The sequence below is a fragment of the Pleurodeles waltl genome, chromosome 6 (genome assembly GCF_031143425.1).
Source record: "Pleurodeles waltl isolate 20211129_DDA chromosome 6, aPleWal1.hap1.20221129, whole genome shotgun sequence".
NCBI lineage: Eukaryota > Metazoa > Chordata > Amphibia > Caudata > Salamandridae > Pleurodeles > Pleurodeles waltl.
In genome coordinates this window covers 675165159-675178773 of record NC_090445.1, presented here as the reverse complement: position 1 = coordinate 675178773, position 13615 = coordinate 675165159, and positions in this window count along the sequence as shown.

The following is a 13615-nucleotide window of genomic DNA, read 5'->3' as shown; positions in this document are numbered from 1 at the left end:
AGAGCAGAACGCAGAGCCCCAGGAAATCCATGACAACAGGAAGGACCAGGAGCAACTCCTACCACAAAGAAACCCCAAGCAGGAGAAGAAGTGTCTACATCCAGAAAGCTGTCGGTGGGATGAGTCGCCCAACTTGCTCCCAGAGGAGCATGTTTAACACATGTGCAAAACTGCTTATGGTTTTGACTAGGAAGTTGGAGGGGGCTACAGGGAAATGGGATGGGGATTATGATAAGTGATTGCACTGACAGGGTTCACTGCACTTTACTCTAGTATAAAGGCTCAAAGAAAAGAACACTCTGACTGAAAAATGTTCTCAGGAACTTCATTTCTGTTTTGATTCACGTTTCACCTCAGGTTGAGGTTCTGTTGAAGTTTACAATTCCTTCTGAGCCCGGAGACCCTCCCAGAGGCAGATACTTGGGGCGACCTACCTCTGCACAAACCGTGTGAATTTAGGACACGATCTAGTGATAGGCTCATAATAATCCTAACCTAACTCTTTATGTTAGACATAAGGGGGAAACAAGCACTTGCCTGTATGTCTCCTTCTCTCCGACAAGTGTAAATAAGGTGTATTTTAGTCATCCTTCATACGCCAAGCAACACACGCAAAAAGAAGCACATTCTGCATTTGATGGCTATCAGCGCAGCTAGCCTCTTAAACCGGCATGTAGTTGCTGGGTGTAAACATTATTTGGCTTTCAGTGCCAGTGAAGTTAAAGGGTTAAAGTTAAAGTTAAAGGACTACTGGCAAAGACAAATTGGAGGTGTGGAACAGTGTAATCTTAGCTTTGCGGTAATAACTTAAAGAAGTGACAAATGTTGTTTTCAGCCTTGTGTAGGGAGGTCAAAGTAAGGATTGTTACTTACACGTATTGGACACATTTAATATGTAGGGAAATGTTATGTCTCAAAGATCAATGTTTTGGTTCAGTTAGCTGAAAGTAACTTTGGTATTTGAGATGCATATTAGAAAAGACAGAGTTATGGTTTATGAACTTTAACAAAGGTAACATTTATGAAAACTGGGATATCTTTGCTAAATGAGGATGCAATGATTTTTAATGTCATTTTTTGCAGGATACTCTAGTTTAGTTTTTAAACACATTTTATTGTTTTTAGGCATAAATACAACAAGATAAGGTACAATAAGTTCACACCGCACCACCCATACTTAGGTCCTCAGGCAGATCAGGATGAATCATCAACTGCAGGGGTGCGCCCTGAGACAAAACCGATATGCTATAGTATTTCCCCATCTTATGTTTTTTATGGGGACAACTCCTGGTGATATAAATCAGTTCTTCCTCCTTGGCATAACAGTCCATACCAGCCCTCCTCTCAGATAATGTCAGAGGGTGATGGCATTTTCACTTGCACGCAGTGTCCCTCTTAGTGACCACTGTTGCTAGGCCCATGAACGGCTGGCCCCCTCGGGCACACCTAACCTCATCTAGGAGGCACAGCAGAGCCAATTTGGGTGTCAGCTTGAACGATCTATCCAGAACTCGATATACAGATTGGGTTATTAGCGTCCAATAGTGTGCAACAGAACAGCACTGCCACACCATCCGGAAAAAATCAGCATTCTGAAGTAAGCATTTGGTGCATTGAGGTTCAAGAAGGATGCCTGTCTGCAGAGCCACTGTGGCATAAAATAGATCATGTACAGATATTGCAGCTGTGCCAGTTGCAGGCACGTTGGTATATCAGTTTTGCTGAGGCATGCAGGCCTCCCACCATTCAGTGTCCTCCAGGCTGCCCACCCACTGCTCCGACTTTTGCTGGAGTGTCTTGAACACTTCGGGGTCATTACAGACCAGGGAACAGTACATCTCAGAGATGCCATGACGGTCAAAGCGTCCCATTAGTATCTTTGCCTCCAGTTGGCTGAATTCAGGTAAATCGGTGAGGACTGCATGGTGCATTGTGAGCGCATGTTGACGTTGTAAATATTTATGAAATTGAGTATGCAAACCTTTAGAGGTAGCCTCTAGGTCCTGAACTGAGCACACCCATTACCCGCTCCAGATATCTCCCAATGCTGTGACCCCAATCAAGTCCCAGCTTCTGAAGCCCTCTAGTTGCACTGTATGACTGAGCCAGCGGCCTCTTCAAAGGGGTGTTTGTTGGGTTGGTCTTTTGTCCCAGTCTGTGAATCTATTGGCTGCCTGCCTGACATAAAAAATGGTCTTAGTGACTACTATAGTGTGGGAGGGGTTGGGTCAGCTGTAGAGCGTGTGCATAACCTTATAGAGTCCAAGATGGTCCAGTTCCAGTTGGTATGCCAGGTCATTTCAGACCCCAGTCAACCAGTCATTGATAATAAGAAGCTGTCTGCTGCCCCAATTTTCCATCTTATACTAACTGGTGGCACTTGTTAAAGGCTTTAGGAGGGGGTACGCCCCTTCAAAGAAAAAAGCGGAGGAGCACTACGATCCTAGTGAACCAGTAGTTAGGGATGTGGAGCGGGTAATTCTGCACCACGTACAGGAGCATCATCATTTTAATGAACGCTACACGTCCTTATCTTTGCAGTTTTTTGGTCATTCATAGTATATTGAGAATTGGACTTATGTGTTGTGAAGTTGTAGGTTGTGAATTACAGACAGAGTCAGGGTGGCATATTGGGGTCATGTTTTTTAGTTCTCAGCTCTGTGTTGTGGATTCAAATACTTATTGTGTGGATTCTTATGTACAAAGACAGGAAAGGGGAGATTCCTGTCTCCAGGTGTGACATATGGGCCCTCATTATGACATTGGCGGGAAGTGTGCTTACCGCCATGCTGACTGCTGCCAAAATACTGCGACCGCGGTGGTATACCATTATGCGTATTATGACCCACACATATAAATCTGCCACTATACTGACACACACACAAGTCTGCCAGCCCAAAGGTCAGTGATAAAATGGCGGTACCAAAACCCGCACAGTTACGCCAACAGAAATACGCCCACAGCATTATGACCCACGAATCAACGCGGCGGACACTCAACCACGGTAAACCATTTTCAGTACAGACCGCTGCGCTCAAAATACACACACACACTAACAACATGGAAGGAGCAAGTCTTGGTGATCATGCATCCTGAGGGCCTGTCAGGAGTAGCAGGAGGACTGGCCCCTGGTAAGTCAAATCTTTACTACTTTATCTCCCCCCCTACCTGCATGCCATCACAAACTCCTACCCCTACCCTCACCCCCATCACGCCACCACCTCACATTTACCCCACCATCAGAACCCACCCATCCCAATACCAAGCCCTGCATGCAACACCAATGCATGGACCTCCATCACAGACCTGCATGGACACCCATCACCACAGCATGCACACTAGTGACAATCACTTAGCCAACCAAATCACAACTCACACAAGCCAAAGCTGCCTTGGCAATCACAACCATAGAGGGAAACATACCCATGCACAAGATGTCACAAGCAGAAACAATAACACTGCATTTACATCCCCACAGGTACCCCACACAACGTCACTGCAGAGGAGGTGCCAGAAACATCCAGTCCCCCCACAGAAGAGGCCCACAGTAATGACAGCAGCTCTGCACGCCTGGATCAGGATGACCAACCTGGCCCATCAGGGACCTCTGGACAGTTGGTGACCCAGCCACAATTTCAAACCACCACAGAGCCTCCCCCTGAGGAAACACCACTACAGCACCCACCCAGCGGGCCCATCCCTCTGTCCCCAGGACGCATCAATCAGCAGTGTGTCCACCACTACAGGGACCCCAGGGCACACTACAAACCCAATTCAAACAGGGACCTGGGGTCAGTGGCAGTGGCACGCGGTTCAGGGAACACAGGCACAGGACAACAGGGAAGCTGGGAGGACTGCTGTGCGACAGGGGGAGGACAGGCCAAGGGAACCGACTCTCCACGAGGCACTCACCAACATCCTGGGCGCATACCACCATTCCCAGGAGACCATGGCCCAGATACTGACCAAGCTGCAGGAGACACAGCGGCTGCAGGAGGGACAGTACCTGGGGATCAGGAAGGACCTGAGAGACATCCACACCACCCTGGTCACCATTGCAGGGGTGCTGGAAGACATGGCCAACACCATGAGGGACGCAGCGGCACACCAACGGGCCCATTGACACTAGCCGCCCCGATGAACAGCCCTCCACCTCCGCTGACGCTAGTGGACAGGAGGTACTATCACTGGAACAACAGGTCACCAGCACCCCTCCCCCTGCAAAAGGAGAACCACCACGCAAAAGGTCCCTGCGATCCAGGCAGAAGCCAGAGAACATTGCCAAGACCCCCGCCACTGTAGTCGTCTTCGCCGGCGTCCGTGTTCCTGGTGTAGGAGGAGGTATACCAGCATGGGGAAGATCTGCAGTTCGGGCTCCATGGCGTCATGGTTCTTCCTTGAGTGTTGAGAGGTGAGTCGTTTCCCTTCTGTGTACTGTTTCTGCCATGCTTTTGATGGTGTTGGTACCGCCCCGGAAAAGGTGGCAGATTGGTGTGTCAAATGGAGTGGGCGGTACATTGTCTTCCGCCTGGCTGTTGGCGGTTACTGCTGCGGTGCTTGTTGCTACCGCCATGGTGGTCGGTGTGTTAAAGTGGCTGTCCTTGTTGGTGGTTTCCACCGTGGTCATAATTCCATTTTTTTTTACCTCCAGCCTGTTGGCGGTATTACTGCCGCTTTATCACCGACCGCCAGGGTTGCAATGAGGGCCATGGTGTTACCAGCATGTGCCTATAGGGAAAATAAGGCTGTGGTGTGTAACTGGAGAAAGAGCAGTACTTCAGTTGTCAGTGTTGTAAAATTTGGAAAGAATAGTACTCTATCAATTGAGGATGCATGAGGTGTACCCTGCGGTGTTCAAAATTGGAGAAGAGTAGTACTATATCATGAGTATAAACGGGGTATAAAAGTGATGAAGAGTAGTACCTTCTCATCAGAGGAAATTTGGGGAAGTGTAATACCATTTATGTTGTGGTTTAAGCCACAAGTTCTGTATGAGTGTGCTCTGTGATTAATAGTCACTAGGTATGAACGAGATTTTTCACCAAGTGTGTGGTACTGTAGCTAGAGTATGTAAGTTAGAGGTATAGTGTGTCTCTGTTTTCTGTTTTGTTTGTTTCACCTACATGTGTCCTGGAACACTTGGCATTTTGCACAAATAGGATGTTTTGAGAGATGCATTTTTACTGGCAGCAGTGTATATTAGTCTTGTTTGTGCCTGTGATTATTTGCACTAGAATCTACCCGGTGTTTGGATGTTGCATTTTCAAAAGTTTCAGTCTGCGTGTACTGGATGGAGTCATTATTGGGTGCGAGAGATGTTCCATCTGATGTTTGCGCAGCTTCCAGAGGTTGTGGTGCTGGGTACAGGTTTCAGCGCTTTTTTCTATCTCACACATTGTCTCCAGCTAGAGTGTTTAGGTGTTGGGTGTTTTGAAGTGCTGGGCTACCATTTTTTGTCTGCGCAAGAGTGTGCGGTGGAGTGCATTGTCATTGTGGGCATATGTGTGTTGCTTTTGAAAGATGAAGTCTTGTTGTCTCTGGGCCATTGGTGCATTTGTCTGAAATTAGTCCTGTGTGTGTGGAAAGAAGATGATGTAGTGACAAGGCTTCTCTGCTTTGCCCTGTGTGTAAGGAAAGGGGTTGGTGTAGTGACCTGATGTGTCTTCGTATCCATGGGATGAGAGGGCGTGCAGTTGAATACTGAGTGCGACACTGTGAGAATGTGATGGTGCATGGAATATTGGTGTCTGTGTACTGGGAGAAGTCTTACAGGTGGACATAGATTGGAGTCCAATCATGAGCGAGCAGGCAGTGGTTGTAATCTAAAATCCTAACATGGAATAAAGAACTTCTCTCCTCCCTGAATGGCTCCTGACTCTTGATTGAAGCACGTCCCCTTCAACTACAACTGCCTCCATACCGGCTGCCCTTGCCAAAATGTTTTTCCTTTGGTGATAAAGAGCCTTTCTGGCTAAATAAACACATCCTTCCCACTATACATCTGGCCACAAGTCAAATATTTCATTTTCTTCGCTATTTAGCCAACTGCTGAATAGTACGTGCCAGCTGCATAGCAGATAGTAAGTGCTATAAGGAAAGTTTGTGGAAAAACAGACACTCTATTTTCAGATAAATTTCACTATTACATGTTACCGACTTCTTCTGACATTTGACTGGATCTTCCCCAAGCATAGTAACCTTTTGAGACGCCAGCATAGACATTTTAAAGGATCTTCCTTTAGGTCAGTCCGCCTCTAACATTTTCTGATAAAAAACAAGACGAGCTCCACCATTCATATGATAATATTACTCACAAATCTTAACAGCTGCTCAATACCTTCATTCCAGACCAGTGACAAATGGTCATGGCAGCTGTGCATTGAGCGCAGGTGCAATCGTCCCGTGCCTCCCCATTCCCAGAGGGCGTCTCCTGTACTGTTCTGCTGGAGTTGTAATTAATGGGTGACCCTCCTACCAAAGCCCATGGCACAGCACAGCTTTACCAGCGCAGCACATACCACCTCTTTACTTCTACCACAGCTATCCCCAGGCCACATTTCTGATGATTACTATCTTCGCCTCTTGCAGCTTGCTCATCATGGGGAATTGTGAGGCAAGGCAAGGTGGCAATTACCTCAAACTTCGAGGACGCTGGATTCTCTTCAACGACAGAGCTGAGGCTGTCTGTGGGCTATATAAAGCTGGTGAATAGAGCAGCAGGCACCTCTCCCACCGCACGCCTGCCTGCACGTGACAGGGACTGGTGCTGTTCGGTCGTCCACGATTGGACGGAGCTGCCGCCCGCTTACAAATAGTGTTGCAGAGCTGCGTGCCATATTACTTCCTGCATGATATGAGACATGGGCTGGCCTTCTGCCCCCCCGTCCGACTGCTAGTCAGGGGTGTGATGGAGCTCTTTGCTGTGTTGGCAGGGCCTGGAAAGCATGCAGTGAACATTGCTATCTGTGGTTTCACCAGAGGCCCAGCCAACGGTGTCTTTAATACCCTGAATAAGGGTGCAGCAGTGATACCAGCTCAGAAGCTGAGCAGCATCCTGGTCCATGGTCACACAGGGCCGTTTCCTATGACTCACACAAGGAAACATCCAGAAGTCAGCTCAGAGAGAGGCTACTTGAGGAAAACTGAAAAGGATTGATAGAGGGTGAGTAGAACGAGTCCCCACTCGGTGTCCTTACAGGAAGTGACTGGCACAGAAAGGCTGGAGCAGGGTCAGACTGGCCTATAGGGCAATCAGGCAGTGCCCCATGGAGTGGTCTGACAGATCAGTGTGTGGGTCTGTTTTTAGGGTCGGGCCTGCGTCGCATGCGTTTCGCTTGTGAGACACTTTAGGAGTTAGAAAAGGCCTCGGAGCCCCGTCCACATCACGTCAGTGTATTTCATTGGTACGTGGGCAGGCATGTTAAAATCGGCTTGCTTTTATTAGTGGAAGGCACACATTTGTCATGCCTTTTTCGGTGGTTAGCCCTCCTCGAGCGCAGCGACCAACTACTGAAAACATGCGAGGCTCACTGTTTTCCATCCGGTTTGTGGACTACTTTTTATCTTTGATCGCAGCGCGATCTCGCTTGGCAGAAGTCGAGCGCGTTGCATGACATTGTACCTGTTACATAGTTTTTTTTTATGTGAGTGGTGACCGCCCTTTCACAAGTATAGTATTTTGTACAGTAGACATAAATGTGTTTAATTTGGGGCTTGTGGTACAAGACGAGTTTCAATTAAACAGCGCTAACCTTGTAAACTCTGACCCGGGAGGGGAATATGCGGATATAACAAAGAGCCACCGGGATGCTGGACACCTTACTATACGTCACATACACAGCCCGTCACAACACTCCCTGAACTCATGGTGTGTGTAGGCGCTTTAATTGCGATGTCTGTGATATCTCGCTCTCCACGCTGACTGCCACAGGTTCTGTTACACGAGGCTACGGCAGGAGGCTGCTGCTATTCTCTGTCCGGGAGCTGGTTGGGAAAGGCAGGAGCCTTGCTGTTTCATGTGGCCTCCACTTCTCGGCAGAAGGCCCCGAGAGGGACTGGCAGCATTGTCTGCTGGCTGTGTTCACATAGCACCTAGAAATGCAGAGCTATAGCGCTCCCTGGGACCAGGTTTGCCGTTCACTCGCTCTAGTTCCCTCGTTCTGCTTGTCCCTGAACGTACCTATGGAGGCAGGTCTGCTGCTGTAGTGTATTTAGTCATGTTGGAAACCAGGCTTGTTGGGAGGGCCACTGGAGCTATACGGCAGGAGAGGGACAAATTATGCAGCAGGGAGAGTAAATTGTACGGCAATAAAAGGTAAATTATGCGGCATAGTGCAGCACCCTTGTAAACGTATTGCTTCATGTTTTTGTCATTTTCTAACCTGGTAACACTTTCTGGGCAATATGTGTAATTGTATTACTTTTCATTTTCAGTTTTTGTGGCAAGAAAAGACCGGTTAGGAGTTTACAACGCTAATAGCTCTAACTCGAGCAAATGCGGAGACCCATTGCATTGCAAATGCTTGTTATTTTAGCAGTTTGGGGGCCTGTTTCATGAGTAGGTGGGTGGGTTTTTACTGACAGCGCCAAAAACATTGCCTACACAAAGCAAAGCACAAATACATGCAGTCTCCCATATTTTGCAAAAAAACCCGTGTGGTGGGTTTTTACAAGCTCAAAACTGTCCTGATTTGGGATTGTAGAACACTTTTTTAGCTATCTGGCTTGCTAATGGGTGCCACTTTTATTTTGGTGCCAGAGGCTATTTTTTTTATCCTAGTCGGACCCTGGGAAAAGGTGACCTCAGTTTGGCAGTAGAAATAAATATGGATGATAGAGCGTCCTCCCGGTCGTATTTCCACAGGGATGTCCAGCCGGGTGTTGGATCTGTGCTGGATGAGTGCACTTCAACTGGGGGCCCAGAGCGGGAAAAGAGGATGGCATATGGGCTGAGCAGGGAACCAGCAACAAGAGAGTTGTGCAATACCAGTAATAACAACACCATATGCAAAGTTCTTTCTGTATACACACAATCATCAAAACACATGAACTATGTGAGAACACTCCTTTATTTACTGCTTCAAAACAGGTATACAGCAACTACACGCACAACTGGCCTTCTAAGCCTGGTGATACATAGCTGTAGGGCATGAAGTCCTGGAAGGGGGACGTATGTTGTAAGGTATGGGACGCCTGTAAGAAAAACATGTCATGCAGAGTTTCTTGTTGGTAAGATTATGGCTTCCTTGCCCATCTTGGTGATAGATGGTGATAGATGTGTAAGGGTGAAGTTCTCTGCATGCTGCAGGTTCTTTGTGTTGTTGAGGATGTTCACAAGTAGGCATTGTTCAAGGCCAGACTGGAAAGCAAAAGCAGCCATGGAACATTTTGTCAGACCAGCCCCCATACTGCATAAAGCGTGTAAGAAGGGCGAACAAGCTTAAATACTGCAAGGATGGTTTGGGAGGCTTCTTACCACCCCACTTTTTTTTACTTTTCAGACTGAATTTATCCATGTTTATTTTTTTTCGTTTGATAGTTATCCCTATTTATTTTGTATTCTCTGAAAAATAATGTACAGCTATTATATTTCTACATTTATTTAACGTGTATACATACAGCCACATTCAAATGCCTGACAGGTTTTAGCCCCATATGAAGCCATACACTGCAAAAAATGGATTGTAGTATAAACACCTGAAACTTGTTCCATTTTTAAGTTCACCATCCTATAAGCTATTGTTTTGGCAATCATGATTTATAAAAATCAAGAATCACTCAAAAAATGGCACATTTTATGTTGTTTTCACATCTGAAATAAATACAGAGAAATAGATGGTTTTCTGTCCGCATTGATCTGTAAAAATCAGTAAAAATTGAAAATTGGGAGCCGTAATTAAAAGATAAAAGGCATTTACAAAGAAATTGCGGACGTTCCCTGATTTCCGTGGAGGAGTGGCCTCTTCCAAATGAGGCATTGTCTTTATTCATGCACCTGAGCTGTGTCATTGATGGTGTGTTACTACTGCAGGCACACGGTCAGAGAGACTCTCCGGCGGAGCGCTAACTGCACCACCTATGACATGGCGATCACCAAACTGGAACCGAAGTAATCGGAGGGCGCACTGAAGTGCGAAGCCTTTTCAGTTGCCCTTGTACATGCTAGCCCTTAAGACGTCCTAGTGCTGCGTTTTTTCCTTTGACTTATATTGAAACCTTAGAGAGTAAAAACACAGAAAATATCCATCCGTTTTCAATGTTTTACTCCCAAATCCTACTACGAATTCCAGGAGCGTCTTAACATTATACAAGATAGTGGACTTTCAGAATCCTTCATCTCCAAAGTGTCTCCTCAACCCCATAGATATACCCCCTTAATTATGTACAGTGCAGGGTTACTCTAATAACACCATTTGATCCTTAGAGTCAGTTGACCGAGGGCCCCTTGATCCTCCGTTCTGAAGACACAAGTAAAGATCTTTGGCAGCCTGGTCCATACTAAGTCAGGACTGTCAGTTGTCGAGATCTAAACCCACACAGTAAAGACCTTTGGTAGCCTGGTCCAAACTCAGCCAGAGCTGTCAATTGTCGAGGTCAGAAACGAATGGAAAACTACAAAGAATATCGCAGTTACACAAACGCCTGAGCACTTCCAAACACATAACACCTCCAAACATGAGATTGTTCTTGCTGCCTCCGGCAGGTTAACCCAAGGTCAAAGGCAGTGACCTCTGCCCCCCCACTTTCTCTCTTGCCCAGTCTCCCTCTTCCGCACTATCTCCCTGTCTCTTTCGTTCCTAGTCTCCATCCTCCCCTCTTTCTCTTTTTCCCGCGTTCTCTGCCTCTCGCCATTTTCCAGTCTCTCTCTCTCGATATATCTTTCTCACTTTATCTGTCTCTCTCTCTCACACACCCGCACACGCCTGCACACACAGACACTGCCACACACATACACCGATTGATGACCCAGGAAAGTATACATGAACACATACCAGAACGCACTACGGTCTTGAAAAAGACTGACCTACAAAAAATAGAGGATGACAAATGGGCTTCACACCCTGATCTACTCTCTTCACCATTTTAGAGAGTTCGCACTGTTTTGTATTGTCAGGTATTGTAAGAACATATGAAGCTTTATCTTTGGACAGAATATTCAGAACATGAAATTAGAGTGAATATAATTGTTTCTAGTACCTCTAGCTCTGGGCGACAGTCTATAAATTAAAATGAAGTATATGCGTGCATCTGCAATTGAATTGGAGATTGTCTTACCTGTTCACATCGCAGAAGACAATTTTAGATCTTCCTTTCGCTTTCTGTGTTCTTCCTGCTGTTCAGATGGACTGTAGGGCTATCTTCACGGACACCTACTGTGAGTGACCCCTTGCCAAAATACCACCAGGTGTCTCCATCCTGATGTGTGTAACTTTTCTCAAGAAAACAAAGGATAGTGCAAAAATCATTGATTGTCATAACATGGAAAGTCAATGATGTGCTAAATATGAGACTACGTAGGTATGACATACTGCTTTTTCCATATCAGGATTACGCTTTTTTTTGCAGTTTGATATACCACGAACTCGACATTATGGTACTGGGGCGCTTTCCATGCCTACAGGTTACATTACACAAGGACGCATTAAACTTGTTTTAGACAGTTGATTAAGTGAGTTACTCAGAATCACAGGGCGTTGAGCAGATGCTGAGACTTGAGCCTTGTTTCCCAGTACCAAAGTCGGCAGCTCCTGCGGCTACCGCACATCCTCTGCCTATATCAGGGGCAAAGCTGGCCAAATGTGTTCTCACATCTATTCAGGTAAGGTTACAGCCCACACCAGAGTGTGTGGGACAGTCATGCATTGACATTTATTGTAATTCATTGAGTGCCATGAATATGATGGCCCTTTCAGGTCCTTGGTGCATCAAGTGCTGTTTGTAAAGAGTGTGCGGAGAGCCATGCGGGCTCTCCCTGTTTGAATAGCGTGCTCTGCGTGTCCGGGAGGGGCACGGAGCACGAGGTTATAAAATAAAGAAGGAACTGCGGTGACGCAGTTCCATGCATGTTGGCAACCAAGCAAGGTCTCCGTGTGCTCATTAAAAGGTTGCCGGTTCGCAAATTACATTGGCGACGAGCGGGATGTCGAGGCGTCACGCAATAAACACATTAAATAAGATGTCGATATAGAGCTGACAGGCCCCTGCTGAGAGAAACAATGTACCGGTGAAAACGTGGTGCGGTGTCGCCCGCTGCGCGGGCGGGGACGAAGGCGACCGGTGGAGCCGGACCGCCTCGTGTCATGTGGAGAGAAAGTGCGGGTCGGCTTCCCAATCGGGGAAGCCAGAGACGGTGAGCCACGCCCCGCCCCGAGACGAAAACCACTACGCGGAGCAAAACGCTCCGTCCAGCGCTACGCCTCCGGGCGTCTCCTCGCTGCCAGAGAGCAGCTAAAATTGACGCGTGCTCTCCCAGCCGAGCGCTCCGCTTCTGAGTGTCTCTGTGCTGCGAGAGAGCAGCTGAAACTGACGCGCGTCCTCCCCGAGGCCGGGGATTTCCCAGATGAGATGCAGGGAAGGCGTGTCTCCACCTCAGAACACGGAGACCAACTTTAAAGCAAAGCAGGAGGTGTAGCTGGCAGGCGGAGGCCTGGTTGAAAAAAAAAGAAGAAAAAAAAAGAGAAATATTAAGCAGAGGGTGATCTGTCAATAAAAGAAAAGGAATTTGAAGGTTAAGCAAAAAAAAAAAAACGAAAGGAGGGTGGAGCTCAAAGGAAAATAGGCATTCAAAAAAAAAATAGGAAAACGTTAACTCTTGTAAATCACTGGAGTGAGAGAGTGCAAATATGAGTGCCCCACCACAAGATAATGCCAATCCTCCACCACCACCAGGGAATCCCCAACTCCCTGCACAGTTAAACAATAGTGTTCAGTCCTCAATCACTTCATTACCACCGTTTAGCCAACTAATTGACCCGGCGACTGCTGCGCCCAGGTGGCGCTTATGGATAAATCGCCTAGAAAATTATTTCTGCGCCACCCGAGAAACAGATGGGGCAGTGCGTAGGTCTGTAATGCTGCTGATGGGTGGAGATGAACTACAGGAGCTCTTTGATTCTCTCCCTGATACAGGGGACAAGTCTGACTTTGACGCAGCAGTAGCTGCTTTGAATAGGCATTTTGATCTTCAACTTAACTCGGATTACGAACTATCAAACTGAGACAGGCGCAACAGACCGAAGTTGAGTCGATGGACATGTTTTACGCTAGGTTGAGAAAACTGGTGAGCTCGTGCACAGGACTCAACCAACAAGAAGAGATCCGAGCGCAGATCATCCAAGGCTGCCGGTCCAATGGCTTGAGAAAGCTTATTCTTCGACAACAGGGTATGTCCCTTGATGACATTCTGATTCTTGCACGGTCACATGAACTGTCTGCGGTACGAGCAGATGCGATGGTGGCCGTAAGAGGTCAGTCGTTAGCTGCAGCGTCATCGACTCGTGTAGTTCAGGTAAAAGAGGAACAAGTGGATGCTGTCCAGACACGTCAGGCAGCACATCGTAAGCTAAACCCTGCCAAACCCAGTGATAGGGCCTGTGGAAGCTGTGGCTATGAACAC